Source organism: Capra hircus, chromosome 2, assembly GCF_001704415.2.
Source record: "Capra hircus breed San Clemente chromosome 2, ASM170441v1, whole genome shotgun sequence".
NCBI lineage: Eukaryota > Metazoa > Chordata > Mammalia > Artiodactyla > Bovidae > Capra > Capra hircus.
The window spans coordinates 120,571,515-120,589,611 of NC_030809.1; positions in this window are offsets into that span (position 1 = coordinate 120,571,515).

Genomic DNA, 18,097 nt, shown 5'->3' on the forward strand with positions numbered 1-18,097 from the left:
CAAAGTCTTTTGTCCCTAACTAAACTAATATTTGTTTGTCAAAACATATAAGAAACAGAAAATGGTTAATATTTCATGGTTATATTGGCTTTTGATGTCGCCGTTCATGTCGACTCTTTGCAACCCCATAGACTGCAGCATGCTAGGGCCCCCTTTTCCTTCACTGTCTCCTGGAGTTTGCTCAGATTCATATCCATTGAGTCAGTGACGCTATGTTGTCATCTCATCCTATTCATCCCCTTCTCCTTTTGCCTTCAATCTACTGCTAGTTTACTTTAAGGAATCATAGTGAACCACCTAGAGACACATGCTAGTGTGTGAGTAGAATGTGGTTAACCCAGTAATTAAAAGAACATTATTTCCCCTTCATTTAAGAGGAAAAGTCAAATGATGCTGATGATAACAGTTAAATAGAATATACAATATCTATAACAAATGATTGTTCTCATTTGCTTTAATTTGATGGTAAGGAACTTGAATTATATTTAGAACAAATGCACTAACCTGACTCTAATTCCAATATAGGCATAAACCATAATAATTTTAATGACAATTGGATGGATTGTGCCCACAATATATTATCACAGAAGCCACCTCTACATAACATGAATTCACTTTAAATATTGACTTTAGAAAGATAAGATTTTATATGGAATCTAAAAATACCAAGCTCATAGAAACAGAGATCAGACCAGTGGTTGCCAAAGGTAGGGTTAGGGAAATCAGGTAAAGATAATCAGAAAATATAAACTGCCACCACAACAGTGTAAAGCAATTATCTTCCAATTAAAAAATATATATATATATATGTATATATATATATATATACATATATATATATACACTTCTAGTTCTAAGATAAATAAGTTCTTGGGATATAATGTACAATATGATGACTATAGTTAATAAATATTATACTGTGCAAGTTGCTAAGAGAGTAGATCTTAAAAGTTCTTATCATAAGGTAGAAAATGTAATTATGTGAGGTGATTGTTGTTCACTAAACTTATTGCGGTAATCATTTTACAGTGTAGGCATATTTCAAATCATTTTGTTATAAACCTGAAACTAATTTAATGTTCTAAGTCAATTATATCTCCATAAAACTGGGAAAATGAGTTTAAACATTATTTTAAGGGCTTCCTGCTTTATTATTTGTTGGGCTTCCCTGGTGGCTCAGAGGTTAAAGTGTCTACCTGCAGTGCAGGAAACCTGGGTTTGATCCCTGTGTCGGGAAGATCCCCTGGAGAAGGAAATGGCAACCCACTCCAGTATTCTTGCCTGGAGAATCCCATTACAATATGCTGCTATTTTGTTCTGTGTAAAATATGTCTGAAATGCAGAGAATATGTTTTTTATTGGCAGCCTGTGAGATGGCCCCCAGTGATCTCTACCTCCTGGTATATTCAAATTGTGCATCATCTTCCTTTGAGTGTGGGCTAGACTTGTGACTCACCTCTAACAAATACAATATGGCAGAAGTAATGTAATGTTACACCCCTTTGGATATGAAGTTATAAAAAGAATGTAGCCTCTCTCTTAGGTTCTTGCTCACTCTCTCATTCTATTTGGAATTTTGTTTTCTCTTGACTCAGCTTGAGGAAGGCCACTGTTATAAGTGAGGTAGTCCTATGAAGAGATGATCAGTCTTGGAAGTGGATCTTCTGAGGCTGACCAAGGGACAGATGCGGAAGCTCTGAGGTGGATACCCCTTCAGATGAGACTACAACCTCATGCTGGCTGCAACCTCAGGGGTAATCTTGAGCCAGAACCATTTATAGAAAGCCACTCCCAGACTCCTAAGCCACAGAATCTGTGTGAAGGAATAAATGTTTGTTGTTTCCACCCATTGAGTTTTGGGGTTACTTGTTACATGGCAATAAGTAACTAATACAGCATAACATTGTGTGCTATATAGTAATCTGTTTTCCTTTTGTCCTGAAATTTTTCCGGTCATATTTTGGATATTTAACATGGGGCTGCTCTTTAGTATAACTGGGTCTTCTGTGGAGAATCACATCATTAAATAGATTAATTTTTCAGTGGATATTTTCATAATCAATCCTGGTAGATTACGATGCCCTGTCATGTTCTATGTGATGTGGGTAAATTTTTTTCAAAGATTTTGGTGAAACTCCTGATAATGCAAACAAACAAACAAAACTCCAGTACTTTAGAATTTATAGTACACTTACTACTACATTTAGATACATCTATCTTAAAATGTTAAGAACTTCTACACATTTGGAACATATTATATTACTTGTTCATTACTTCATTCATTCCCTTTCTCATTAATTTGGTCAGAAAGCATCTATTGAACCCCCACTAAAACCAGGCATGATCTAGGCAATGGGAATAGCAAGTAGAATATTGCTAATTCATGCTTCAGAAATGCAGGGTCTAATAAGATAGTCAAACCAGTAACAATGATAATAAGTGTAGTCGCTCAGTCGTGTCTGACTCTTTGTGACCCCATGGACTGTAGCCCACCAGGCTCCTCTGTCCATGGGATTCTCCAGGCAAGAATACTGGAGTGGGTTGTTATTTCCTTCTCCAGGGTATCTTCCCGACCCAGGGATCAAACCTGGGTCTTCTGCATCACAGGCAGATGCTTTACCCTTTGAGCCGCCAGGGAAGCCATGATAATAGAGGGTGATACCTGACAGAAATAGCAGGTGGTTCTGGGAGATGTTCACACACAGGAGGGGCATTAGGAGCACGAGAGGAAGCTCCTTTTAGGGAGTCATGACTGATTTTATTTTAGGATAAATAAGATTTTTTCAATTAAAGGAAAGCTTGAGGAAATCTTAGATGTTAAGTCAAAGTACAAGGCAGAAACAGAATTTACAACTTTAGAGGCATCAAGTTATTTATTATGGCTCTGAGGAAAAGGGTGTGTGGTGACGGTGAGACAGAAAAGAAGCTCAAGGGGTTGACAAGGGCAGATCTTAAATTATTTTGTGAATCAATTTAAGAATTGAGATATACTGATTTGTTTCCAGAAGACTCACTACGTTAAAATCACCTAGGATACTTAGTAAAGTTATAGATTCCTATGTCTCACCAGAGACCCATTTAATCAGATTCTGTGGAGTGAGAATTAGACATTATAGTAAGCTCTCCTGGTCAGTGTTTCTAAAATTAGTGAACTTATGGATCATTTTTTAGGAAAAAATAAAATTTCATTGACCATAACTATTTCTAACTAAAACACAAACAAAAAAAATTTGAAACGAATGAAATTTATATCTAATAACATCCATTTTAATTACGTGATGATGTTGTTTGTTGAGATAAATTGTTGCTTTGTTAGTTACTATGATTCTGCCTGCTGCTGCAGTGCTAGGTCTTCAGGGTTTAGCGTGTAAATGAGATCGTGTATCATGTTCATCCAGCACTTTTTCCTGTTTGAACTACTGTGAACTCTAATTTATGCAGCCTACTTGGATGTTATTTGACTTCCGCAGAAGATATTTTTGAATATTGATTCCGTGTACTTACTAGAATTAAGTTCATGTACAAGTGGCCAAAACCCAAATGATCAATTTAAACTGGATAGATGTTTATTACTCTCTTGTGTAGGTCAGGGAAAGTGATACAAGCTTGGTATGGCCTCCACAGTATCAAAAGCTCAGGTTTGTTATACACTTTCCTGTTATTCTACCCTCAAGGGTCCTAAGTGAGCACTAAGTATCTCATTGTCTAAGGAGGGGTACTCTAGCTCCAGGCATGAGAATACATTCCACAGAACAGAACAGAAAAAAGGCAAGGAAAAGGTCATGCTTTCTTTGTGTAAGGGCAGTCCCCACAGACTGCATGCTCCACATTTAACTATGTCCCATGGCCACACCCAGATGCAAGGGATGCTGGGAAACAAGAGCAGTTATTAAAGGCAGTGTTTCCATTCCTCAGGAAAAGAGAACAAATTGTCCACAGGTTATTGGTAAACAATTTACAATCTCAGCTACACTCATTATTTTCTTTTATAATTCATCCACAATGCAAAAATGATACCGTTTTTCAGCATGCTCTTCTAAACATAAAAGTAGATGAAGACACTAAATAAGGTAGTCATTGAGATCCTCCAGAATATACTCGTTTATATCATCTTAGATCATCATTAAAGTGAAAATACAAATGCAAAATATATTTTAATTTAGTCATGGGATCCATGAGAGAATGGGATCCCTGCTTGAACAAAACTACCACCATTATGAAAAATCACAGATTTGAACATCCATGCTCGGTGATGTAGAACCATAAAAGAATTTTTGGCAAACATGCTCACAACAGTATTCATTCTTAAAGTGGGAGGGGGACTATGGAGAGCCATGCCCAAATCTTGGAGGATTCACTTTTTCAAAGCATGTCACTGTATCTCATGTTTTTTTTAAACAGAAAGTAAAAGTTTGATAAGATCTTCATGAAATTATTATGGAAGGAAAAGAGGAAAATATTTTAGAAGGTTACAAAATTTGACAAATAAACGCTTTGGGAAAACTACTCTGGAAGAAGTGTAAAAACTCGTTTGATGATGAAACCAGCACTAAGGGACCCAGGAAAGAGGCTACTGCAGTCATACAAAGAGAAGATAAAGGACCTGGGCTGTCACTGGAGTGGAAATGAAGTCTGTGCTGACTCGAAATTTTCTGGCTTGAACCATGTGAATGTGGGTTGTCTTGCTATTTATCAAGTCATTGAAACTGGGAGGAGATACAGGTATATCTTTCAGTCATTTATCACCAAATTTTTTTTTTCTAAGTTTCAACTATAAATCACATGTTGTTCTATCCACTGAGAATATTGTGTGAACTAAATAAGTACAGTCCCTGCCCTCTTGGAACTAGTACTTTAGTGATGGAGGAAAATGCATGAGCAGATAAATGTTGAATTACAATTGTGGTAAAAAGAAAGAAAGGGGAAAACAGTGCTAAGAGACTATGAGGGGATTGATATATAACGGTGTTGTTGATGGAAACGATTTTTATATTAGACAGTTATTTTTTAGGTAATTATGGGGTATCCTCTTGGAAAAGTCCCATGCAGTATGTAGAGAGGAGAAGCTGGCCTTAGGATTAAAGAACTGGGATTCATCAGTGTACTGGCATTAGTTAAAACCATGGATCTCAATTATGATCCCAAAAGAACATGTGTAAGGTCTTAAACTTTTTAATTATTGAAAGAAGAGACAGATTTTTTTAAAGCATCTGCACTGATTAGTTGTATTCGGAAAATATTGCTTTTATACACCAGTATAGGGTTTTTAAATAATTTCAAATAATTTTCACCAAATTATAATATTGACAAACACAAAAATTGTTACTAATGGGATGCAGTGTGCTTTCAGAAGTTTCATTCGGTAAGTTTGTAAGACTGAAGAGGCTTAATACTTAAAAAGCATAGAATGCTGTGAGGGCTTCTGTTTCCAACTGTAGGCTTTGGCACTTACTGTACAACCACAGGCTAGTTACTTAATACCTTTCATCTCAATTTGTTTCTCTATGAATTAGTGATAAGCCTTATACATGTAGAATGTGGGAAAAAATGAGTCTGTGGCAACTATGGGTGTTCAACTAGAATACGGTAGCAACTTCAAATATTATTCTTATGCTTAATACTATGACCATCAGTAGTAATAGTAACGGTAGTAGTAAATAGTTGTTCTGTGAGAACTTTCTAAAACTCTGTGAGATGGATTGGGCTACAGAATTGTCAGTATTTTGATATCTTCTGGTTAATGTTGCAATTTCTCATATGACCATAAAAGAGAGATGTGTTTCTGTCCTCTGTTTGAGGAAGGAGTACAGGAAAAAGAAAGAGGTTCATGGGAACGTTAAGAAATAATGTCAGACAACTGAAGACATGCCATCGGCATGCCTCAGAATCTTAGGATTTTCCAAGATCTCCATTTGCTCCTGGGATCTCAGATACTTAATATTGCTAAGAAATGTAATCATTGCCCATTTTGAATAAATATGGAGACTATTTCTTTACTGTACTATTACATTATTTTAAAATATAAAAATGTTATTAAATTTTCTTAATTATTGGAACTGATTGTGAGAGTGCTGAGGATATGGCAGACAATGTTATGTTTACCTTTACCCTTTTATGCTATTTAGAAATTTTTGCCCTGAACATGTAGTACTTTTATAATTTAAAATACAGTATTAAAAAATTTTTAAGATACACAAGAAAACTATGAAACAGACAAAATAATTTAGGTTATACTTTGACAACATATGATTCTTGTAAAATTCTAGAAATTTAATCTGATAAAAATATAGGTAATATACCCCCCAACCCATCCTTTTCTGATCAGAGTAAAGTGCTTTAAGTCTAGTCCATTGCTAATATTTTCCCTGGTGGCTCAGTCAGTAAAGAATCTGCCTGTGACGCAGGAGACCTGGGTTCAATTCCTCAGTTGGGAAGATCCCCTGGAGAAGGGAATGGCTACCCACTCCAGTATTCTTGCCTGGAGAATTCCAGGGACAGAGGAGCCTGGCAGGCTACAGTCCATGGAGTTGCAGAGTTGGACATAACTGAGCAAATAACACATAGCACATTGCTAATATTAGGCTTTCCAGGTGGTGCTAGTGGTAAAGAAGCTGCCTGCCAATGCAGGAGACATGAGATACATGGGTTCACTTCCTGAGTCAGGAAGATCTGCTGGAGAAGGGCACAGCAACCCACTCCAGTATTCTTGCCTGGGGAATTCCATGGACAGAGGAGCCTGGTGGAATACAGTCCATAGTGTCACCAAGGACTGAAGAAACAGTACACATGCATTGCTAATATTATTTCCAGGTGTTAGATTTAGCTGCTGCTACTGCTACTGCTAGCTGCTGCTGCTAAGTCGCTTCAGTCGTGTCCGACTCTATGCAACCCCATAGATGGCAGCCCACCAGGCTCCCCCGTCCCTGGGATTCTCCAGGAAAGAACACTGGAGTGGGTTGCCATTTCCTTCTCCAATGCATGAAAGGGAAAAGTGAAAGTGAAGTTGCTCAGTCATGTCCGACTCTTAGCGACCCCATGGACTGCAGCCTACCAGGCTCCTCCGTCCATGGGATTCTCCAGGCAAGAGTACTGGAGTGGGGTGCCATTGCCTTCTCTGTAGATTTAGCTAGCTCTTTGTAAATGAGTTCATTTTAAAATAAGGTTATTCCCAGGAACAGCAATCAAAGGGAGAGGGCTGACCAGAACAGTCATTCAGTATTTTCCTTTGAGTCTCTTTCTCTGGAACTTTCAAGCTATGAGTTCAGGAACTTCTGAATTTACTGCTGGATATACTCCTTTATGGCAGCCTACTCCAGTACTCTTGCCTGAAAAATCCCATGAACGGAGGAGCCTGGTAGGCTGCAGTCCATGGGGTCGCTAAGAGTCGGACATGACTGAGCAACTTCACTTTCACTTTTCCCTTTCATGCATTGGAGAAGGAAATGGCAACCCACTCCAGTGTTCTTGCCTGAGAATCCCAGGGACGGGGGAGCCTGGTGGGCTGCCGTCTATGGGGTCGCACAGAGTCGGACACGACTGAAGCAACTTAGCAGCAGCAGCATACTCCTTTAAGACTTCAGCCAAGCAGGAATTTCATTTCTGCTGTGATGGAAATTGTAGTAAGTGATCTGTGTAGCACTTTAAAGGCCCTGCAGTGTTTTCACATCTATTATCTCATTCTCTCTTCTGAATCACCCTGTGAAACAGTAAGATAGGAAGGTTGTACCTATCAGGCCACTTTCTAATAGTGTGTTAAATGTCTTTTTATACAAGATATTTTGTTATTTAAACAAGCATAAGCTTCAGAGTTCCTAGTTCCATTTCTCCAGCTATATAACATTAGGCATGATTATTAGAGAGATGGCAGAAGTTTTACTTATTAGACAGTGATGTTTCCTCCTTTGTTGAATTGCCTGCTCATAACTTTTGCCCATTTTTTCTCTATTGAATCATTTTGTTATTGATTGTAGTGAGTTCTAGAGAGAATAGATGTCAATCATTTTTTAATTATGGTGTTACAAATATCTTTTAAATGGTGGTGGATTATTTGTTCAATTTTTATACTGTCTCTTGATTTTAAAAGTTTTTCATTTTAACTCTGAGTTTATACATATTCTTCAAAATATTTTAGTGTTTTGCTTTTCATATCAGGTCTTTAATTCTATCCCTTTACCAGCTTAATTTTGTGCATAAGATGAGAGGGAATTCAGTTTTTCTCATATGAAGTACTGAACTTGGGAACTACAACTATTCAATACAAGAGTCTGTTTGGCTGTTTTCCTTAAGGACTAGGCCTATGTCATAAGTGACATTTGGATCTATTTATTGAAGTTTGTCTTCTTCCCACTGCTGTGAACTATTGGCTTGCTTATATTTTCCTCTGTTCATGTCCCTTGGCCTATCTGTCTGTCCTATGGCTGACACTTTGTACTAATGTAACTTTACATCTCTCTGTTTGGTAGAACACATCTTTTCAATAGGTTCATCTTCGAAACTGTCTTGGCTTCTTCCAGCCTTCTGCTTTTTCATACATATTTTTCAGCTTTATTAAGCTATAATTGACAAGTAGAAATTGTATGTATTTAAAGTGTACAATTTGACATTTTTATATACTATTAAATTTTATATACTAGTAAATGAAATAATCACCTCAATCAAGCTCAATTAACATATTCATCATATCATACAGTTACTTACTTCTTTCTTTCTTCTTCCTACTTTCCCTCCCGTCTTTCATTCTTTCTTTTGTCATGAGCATGCTTTAAGATGTACCCTTCTAGCAGATTTCAAGTACACAATACAATAATGTTAACATAGTCACCTTGCTGTATATTAGATCTTCAGAACTTATTCATGTTATATAACTGATACTTTGACTACTTTAAGCAAGATCTCACCATACCCCCATCTCCATGGTAACCACCATTCTATTCTCTCCTTCTATGAGTCTATTTTGGCTTTCATATATAATTGACATCATTCAATATTTGTCTTTCTGTGACTGATTTATTTCACTTAGCAAAATGTCCCTCAAGTTCATCCATGTTGTCACAAATGGCAAGATTTTCTTCTTTTTAAGGTTGGATAATATTTCTGAGAAATCTGTATGCAGGTCAGAAAGCAACAGTTAGAACTGGACATGAAACAGCAGACTGGTTCCAAATTAGGAAAGGAGTACAACAAGGCTGTATATTGTCACCCTGCCTATTTAACTTATATGCAGAGCACATCATGAGAAACACTGGGCTGGATGAAGCACAAGCTGGAATCAAGGCTGCTGGGAGAAATATCAATAACCTCAGATATGCAGATGACATCACCTTTATGGCAGAAAGTGAAGAGGAACTAAAAAGCCTCTTGATGAAACTGAAAGAGGAGAGTGAAAAAGTTGGCTTAAAGCTCAACATTCAGAAAACGAAGATCATGGCATCTGATCCCATCACTTCATGGCAAATAGATGGGGAAGCAATGGAAACAGTGAGAGACTTTATTTTGGGGGGCTTCAAAACCACTGTAGGTGGTGACTGCAGCCATGAAATTAAAAGAAAATGGTTATTAGAGAGATGGCAGAAGTTTCACTTATTAGACAGTTATGTTTCCTCCTATGTTGAATTGCCTGCTCATAACTTTTGCCCATTTTTTGCTCCTTGAAGAAAAGTTAATACCAACCTAGACAGCATATTAAAAACCAGAGACATTACTTTGCCAACAAAGGTCGTTAGTCAAAGCTATGGTTTTTTTCCAGTAGTCATGTATGGATGTGAGAGTTGGATTATAAAGAAAGCTGCGTGCCAAAGAATTGATGCTTTTGAACTGTGGTGTTGGAGAAGACTCTTGAGTGTCCCTTGGACTTCAAGGAGATGCAACCAGTCCATCCTAAGGGAAATCAGTCCTGAATATTCATTCGAAGGACTGATGCTGAAGCTGAAACTCTAATACTTTGGCCACCTGATGCGAAGAACTGACTCATTTGAAAAGACCCTGATGCTGGGAAAGGTTGAAGGTGAGAGAAGGGGATGACAGAGGATGAGATGGTTGGATGGCATCACTGACTCAATGGACATGAATTTGAGTAAACTCCGGGAGTTGGTGATGGATGGGGAGGCCTGGCATGCTGCAGTCCATGGGGTCGCAAAGAGTCGGACACGACCGAGAGACTGAACTGAATATTCCAGTGTATTCGTGTGTGTGTGTGTGTTTGTGTGTGATTGACTTTTTTCACATTCTCTTTATTCATTCATCCATCAATGGACATCCTGCAGTGAACATAGAAGTGCATAGATTTCAAGACCCAGGTTTCATTTTCTTTGGCTCTATGTCCAGAATTAGGATTGCTGGATCATATAGTGATTTTATTTTTAATTTTTTTTAGTAATCTCCATATTACTTTCTATAATGGCTGTACCAATTGACATTCCTACAGGCAATGTATGAGAATTTCCTTTTATTCACAATCTCACCAACACTTTTATCTTTTTGATGATAGTTATCCTGACAAATACGTTAGGTGATATCTCACTGCGATTTTGATTTCCATTTCCCTGATGATTAATGATGTTGAGCACCTTTTCATGTACCTTTGGTCATTTGTATTTCTTCTTTCAAGACATATCTGCTCAGATCCTTGCCTGTTATTTTCACATATATTTTATAATTCATATGTTGACATCCTGACCCCTAGTGTAGTGGTATTAGAAGATAGGTTCTTTGGGAGGCAATTAGGTCATGAGGGTAGAGCCCCTGTGAATAGAATCAGTGCCCTCACATGAGAAACTCCAAGAGAGCACCCTTGCTCTTCATCGTATGAGGACACAGCAAGAAGATAGCCATGTACGAACCAGGATGCTGGCTCTCACCAGACACTAAGCCTCCTGGTGCGTTGATCTTGAGTTTCCCAGCCTCCAGAACTATAAGAAATAGATTTCTGTTGTTTATAAGCCACAGGGTCTGTATTATTTTTGTTATAGCAGCCAGAACAGACTGAGACAGTGTTTCTTTAGCATCACATTTTACTTTTTTAAAAGTAGTTGAATTATTTTTAAACAGAACAGCTTACACAAAATCCCAGCAAGCAAAACAGAGAAAAGTGATAAGCCTAAAGTGGATAACCTGGAGCTGAATCTGTTCTGTCTGCTCTGGGTACCCCAACAATCCTCTTGAAGGTTCCTGGGAAATCCTATAATACAAAAATTGAATCTGAAACCATTGATTGAGAGCGTCTCTCCTTTTCCTGGCATACAAGAAGATGCCTGTTTTATTTATTAGAAAGTAATGCAGAGACAAATCCTCCCTATATCCAAGTTCTTTGGTGGTTAGTTGACTGCTGAGGGTGGGAGCCACTCAGATACTGTTTACTGAACCTCAGCAGCAAGGCCCAGAAAAAGACAGCTGGTGTTACGTCCAGGCTTGGGTTTGCCAGCTTGTTTTGTTATTTTTTGACAGTACAACTGATCCTCCAGTTGTCTAATAGCAATTTGCTAGAAGGGGAGAAGAGCTCTTTTAATTTACATTTTTATATGCCTTAGCACCAGCTGATATTAGGAATGTGCTGCTAAAAAGTCAGGGTGGGGCGGGAGGTGGGGGTTGGGTGCTGAGCATCTATTAAAAGGTGCTCAGTGGGCTATCTACACCAGCAATCTGAATGTCATTTGTGCACCAAGAGTTTCAGAGGATGCTCCAAAATTAATGCGGAGTATTCAGTTTATACTTTTCTACCAAGGAGAGGGCTTTCTGTAGAAATAGGTTATATTCATCAAAACTGTTTAATTGTGTTATGACCAGCTTTTCTTTGGCAATCATATAGGAATGGCTTTCTAGGACCTATACATCTTAGAATATGTCACAACTTCAATGGGTAACTTAATAAATTCTTACAAATACAATATTCCTATTAAATTAAAATAAGCATAACAACTATGCCGTATGTATATGGCCCCCAAATATATCCAAGTTCTAATCCCTGGATCTGTGAATGTTACTTATGAGAATTTGAAGATGTGATTAAGGATCTTGAGAATGGAGGATTATCCTGCGTATCTGAGTGGGTCTAAATGTAATCACAAATGTCCTTATAAGAGGGAGGCAGAGGGAGACTTGAAACAGAAGAGAGAAAGCCATGTGACCTCAACCGAGAGAAAGATTTGGAAATGCAATAGTGCTGGCTCTGAAAAAGAAAGCAAGGTCTACAAGATGAGGAGTGCAGCTCTAGAAACTACAAGGAGAGGAAATAGGTTTCTCCCTGGCTTGGAGCCTCTGGAGGAAGCAGAGCTCTACCAACACCTTAAATTCAGCTCAGTGAAACTGACTTCATTCAGACTTCTGACCTCCAGAACCATAAGAGAATAAATGTTGTTTTAAGACACCAAGTTTGTGGTAATTGGCCATAGCAGCCATAGGAAACGAACATAACATATTCTAGATATATGACAAGAAAAGATAGGGAGGGCAGTGGTTGGGGGGGGGGGAATCACAGCAAAAAGTAATCAAGATGTCTTGACTCCAAAACTCTGAGAATTCTGAACTAAGAATTTGTAATTTAAGGAATTTTGTTGTTATGCCAATCTCTTTCTTTATAAGGGACTTTAAAATCTGTACACTAAAATCAACAAAAGAGCAGCTCATACAGAGATTCCCAAATGATGGATCATAGAATAGCATTGGAATGGGATAATTTTACTGGTCTTTGGAAAATAAGGACCATGCAAGAAGTGTTTCCTCCCAATTAAATTTAAATATTTGCTCTTATATGTTATATTAATATTATTCCTTTGTAAAATTATGCTATAACATGCTGGTGTTATAATTTTTAAAAGTTTAGAATAAGGTAGCAAAATTAAAAGTTGTCAGTTGGCCCTAACATTTTTTGGAACTTTAAGTGCCTATTAAATTCACCAGTCTAGTAATTATTCACTATGTGTTCACCATTTAATGCAAGCAATCAATCATAAACATTTTTTTCTGCTTGATCTGGATTACTTATTCCTGATGTAACAAATTACTGTAAATAGCGTCTTACAGCAACAAAAATGTATTACATTGCTGTTCTTTAGGTTAGAAATTGGACCTGGGTCAAGGTGTCAGGTGGGCTACATTCTCCCCCAGAGGCTCTAGGGAAGAAAGCATCTCTTTGCCTTCTTCTTTGCTTTGCTCCTAGAGGCCTCCAGCATGCCTTGGCTTGAAGCTCTTTCCTCCACCTTCAAAGTTACCAACAGAAGAATCACTCCATTTCACACTGCTTATTAGTCCAACCTCCTACCTCATTGCATCTCTTTCTCTTGCCTCGCTCTTTCGCTTTCAATGATTCTTGTCATTACAATGGGCCCACCTGGATAATCCAGGCTGATATCCCTATTTTAAGATTAGCTGATTAGCTACTTTAATTCATCTGCAACCTTAATTTCCCTTTGCCCTGTAACCTTACATACCCACAGGTTCCAGGGAGAAAGAGATGCATATATCTCTCTTTTTTTTTTTTTTTTTTTGGCGGGTGGGTAGGGAGATTATTCTGCCTACTACGTCAACAAACTTAGCCCAAACAGCAACTGAGATAGAGGCATTAATGTGGTTTAATTTTGGTTATTTCCTTAGGATGAGTTATGAGCCTTACAATCAGTGAATATATGCACACTGTAAAGGTTTTTTTAAATATACTGTCAAATTGCTTTACAAAAACCAGGGCAAACTATTACACAAACTATTACATTAAAATAAAGATTAGATTCTAAGATGTATTATCATTTCATGTACCATTAGGGAAGAAAAATGATGGCAAATTAAACTATGATACTATTTTTATCACTTAGACTTCTTATTTTATAGTTCTATAAAGAATTTCCTTAAACTTACTTGGCCTTGGGTTTTTATCATGCATCACAACAATATGAAGAGCTATGGCCAAGTTCATACAGTCACAGGCAGTGCAGCTACATCAGAAGTGCTGCCTGGCTGAGACTGATTTAAGACCTCATCGATTGGATGGTACATTTTGATTTCAGAGATGTTAAAATGTGCACGTTAGAATCAATGAAATGTAATATATAGCAACTCCCAGAATATGATGATTTAACATTCTTGATTCCCACTCTTTGCTAGTACCTACGATGGTCCCTGATGGGAGGTGATTTCAACTTTGCTGAGGCACATACTGCTTGTTTCCCACTGGGTCACAGAACAGGGTACCTCACTTGTGAATGAGTGTGGGGGTCTATGCACTTGACCCGCATGGCCTTGAATGCACCTGTGCAGCAGCTCACCCTCGCCTTGCAACTCCATGCCTAAATTTAAGACTATGCAAAACTTCTGTAACTTTCATGAATGCTGACTCTGTGGTAGGCAGTTATTAAAAAAAACAGCACATATTACCTAGGGGGAAAAAAGATTTTTTTAAAACTGTGCTCGAACAATTTAAAAAAGAACTAACGAACTACCATTTATTTAGAGTTTACTATGTGTCAGTTACTATACTAAGGGCTCTGTCAACATTTCTTAATCTCCCACAATTAACAACCTTGTACAGAAGACATAAATATGCCCCTTTTGTAGACAAAAAAAAAAGTGAGTTCTGGTCTAGATAAATGACATATTCCAGGAAACATGGCTGGGAGGGGCAGAGCTAGGTTTTGAACCCTGGCTTGTTTGAGTCTAATCACTGTAAATACTTTCTGTATTAATTATATCTAAGCAAATAAATCACTGCTTTCAATTTTACTGAAATTACATTAAAGTTAGGGGGAATTTTTCTGCCTCTACTGTAATTCATCTTTCTTAGCATCTGGATAATGCTAATAAGATACCTAAGGAAAGCATACTTTATGAAAATGAATAAATTTCAAGGGGTAACAGCACAAAATATGTATTTGTCATTTTCTCCCTCAACTGAGAATGGCTAAAATCTACTTCACTCCCAAGGACATCTTTGTCACCTCCAAATACTATTTGAAAATTATTTATTCTGCCTAATTTTTTATTAATATATTTTTGCTAAATATTCAAAGATACTTCTTTGAAAAAGAGCTCTACAAATTAAAAATTATTCTATATTGATATAAGGGGCAACTTATATCACTAGTGTGTTTCAATCTTAATAAATAGGTATAAATATTTATATAATCTGGAAATTTACCCTCTCATATAACAGATGGATCTAAAGTTATAATTTTCAGAGAAATCAGAAAGAAGATAGCTTAATAATCTTTCTACATTATCATCGGTCTATAGCAATGGGAACAATCCCTGACATTCACTTTTTAATTTAGTATATAGAAGTTCTTTTCTTATTGTTTCTCCATCTCACTGATTCTCAGCATCTCTACCACTAAGTAGCTTTCCACCTTGACCATACATTGGCATCACCTGGTGGGGGGAGGGGTTAAAAAGTATTGATACTAATGTCTGGATCTCACTCCCAGAGCTTATGATTTACTTAGTTTGGAGTATGGCCTGTGTATCAGGAATTTTAGCAGCTCCCCAATCATTACCAGATGATTCTAATATGAAGCCCAAGTTGAAAACCATGAATACAAAGGGTTAGGTAATAGAAAACACATCTGTGAGTTTGAGAAAGAAAGCTGATTCTAACAGCTTAACAGTGATACTTTTGAATTAGCTACAGATTTCCATGTATATATCTGTTCCTAACACTACAGAAAACGCAGACTTACTTGTGTTGCTAAATACTCTGGGCATTTCATGGACCAAGAAATATAACCAGATCATTATCTCATTTGTTAACTCTGCTCCTAAAATTCTTATTTGATTCTGGAATTCTGTAACAAATTTGTGTTTGGATCATAGTACCAGAAAATTCAGTAGTACTACTGTCTTGGGGGAGGGAAGTGGGAGTGTGTAGCAATAAGGTTTAAAATTTATAACTTACCATCTTGGGTAGTAATCCCGGCCAAGTTTCTTAAAAGACAATTTGACACACTAATAAAACTTCTGCCAAAATAATCTTTTGTGGAGCCAAAGTACCTTTAAGTAAGATAAACTGACCCCAATGCATGAATTTATGAAACAAAACAATTGTAACAGGTTATCTGTACTTCTGATGTTGCTGTTTTCTGTAAAAATACACTTAGAAAAAAGCAAGATTTTGTATAGCAAGTAGTAGAGATGTAGCCAGGCCCAAAATAATAATAATTTCTATTTATGTAGAATTTTATAATTTTTTTAGCTTCTTCACAATGAAGTTCTTTATTTGATTTCTACTACAATTTAAAGTCACCTCACTTCTTGGTAATGTTCTTTCTTAAATAAATGTTTTTACACCTCACGCAGTGTACTAATAAGACAATTTAAAAGAAAATTCATGACTGGTTGATGAGAAGTTATCATGATGCTGTCAAGAAGGATAAGGTAAGTCACTATGATGTCTATACGAGCATTATTGCTTTTTCTAATTAGCATATTTACCTCTGGTTCAGACACTTCATCATTATACTTCAATACGTCACGTTATGTAGCTCCTTAGTGTTATGTCTTCTAAACAGACAATTGGCAACTGCAGTAGCAAACATCGGTAAGAGAAAACTATGACCTCTTAAGAGGAAAGCATCATCTACTGGGACTTCATGTCAGTGAATGAATATTCATTCAAATAAACATCTGTTACTTCTACAAGCTACTGCAGTAAATCAGTTTTAAGAAGCTATACAGAAATGAATATCATATCACCTTTCTCACCCCAAATCAATCTCTTTAAAATGTTTTGTTAGAATTTCACATTGCACATCCCACACTCAACCAGACTGTAGCCACTTAGCTTAGGCAATGTAGAGCCTATGCCTATGCTCCTGATGCCAACCTCTGACACTAGTTTCACTTATCCCCTATTTGCAGCACCTGAATCACGTGGTTTCTCCAGTTATATGGTTGTGAATGCTGCTGCAACGTTGATTCTTATTTTTAGTGTTAAACAAGTACTTGTTCTTGCAGCAAATGATCTGTGCAGACACATTCACACATAGATTCATATATGTATACATATTTGCACTCTTGTACTAATTAGACTACATTTACTCAGATTAAGTCACTAATCCATACATTATACCAGGCTCGGCACAAACTGCTGAAAGTTTTTTCTACTTATGCTGAAAGTTTTCTCTAGACAACTCTTGTAAATGATTCACTATTATTTTTATACATTCACATAACTAAATGAACAAATACAATTTTAGTCTGTTAGTGTTCTTTCCAGAAACCCAGAAAGTTCAGCATTCTATAAACTATCCCTTAGCTGACATTAGATACAAATGAACTCTTGATCCTATCATAAAGGGAAGAGTCTAATCAATGTTAAAATGTTCTTTAATCTAAACTTGGAGATACTTTTAAAATTTGAAAGAAAAATTAAATTTCAATATGAAGTGCTTTGTATTTAAGAGCGGCCTTCTCTTCTAATATTGAAGTGTTGGATTACCAAAGGTATATTTTCATAATCTCTCACCATTTAACAATTAGTCCACTTTGGAAGACTTTTTGTATTTCTATTAAGAATCACTGACCTGCATGTACAACACCAATAAGGAATAATTTTGAAATAACTTTAGTTGTTTTTTAATAGAAGTCCAGATGAAAGTGGGATGATATATTGTTATTGTTCAGTTGCTAAATCTAATCCGACTCTGTGACCCCATGGACAGAAGTACACCAGGCTTCCCTGTCCTTCACTATCTCCCAGAGTTGGCTCAAATTCATGGTTAGATAGTCAGTGATGCTATCTAACCATCTTATCCTCTGCTGCCCACTTCTTTTGCCTTCCATCTTTCTCAGTATCAGTGTCTTTTTCAATGAGTCAGCTCTTCACATCAGGTGGCCAAAGTATTAGAACTCCAGCATCAGTTCTTCCAATGAAAATTCAGGGTTGATATCCTTTAGGAGTGACTAGCGGAATGATATATATATATATATATATATTTGATTAAATAAATACGATAATTTAAAATTTAGGTCAATATTACAACAGGCGAAAAGGAACAGTACAGGAACAAAGAAAGAGAATAGCACAAAAAAGAATGAACTAGATCCAACTTATTTTGAAAAAATTCAAAAAGAATGAACTAGAGAGAGATTAGCAAAAGAAAAATTGCCCAAACATATC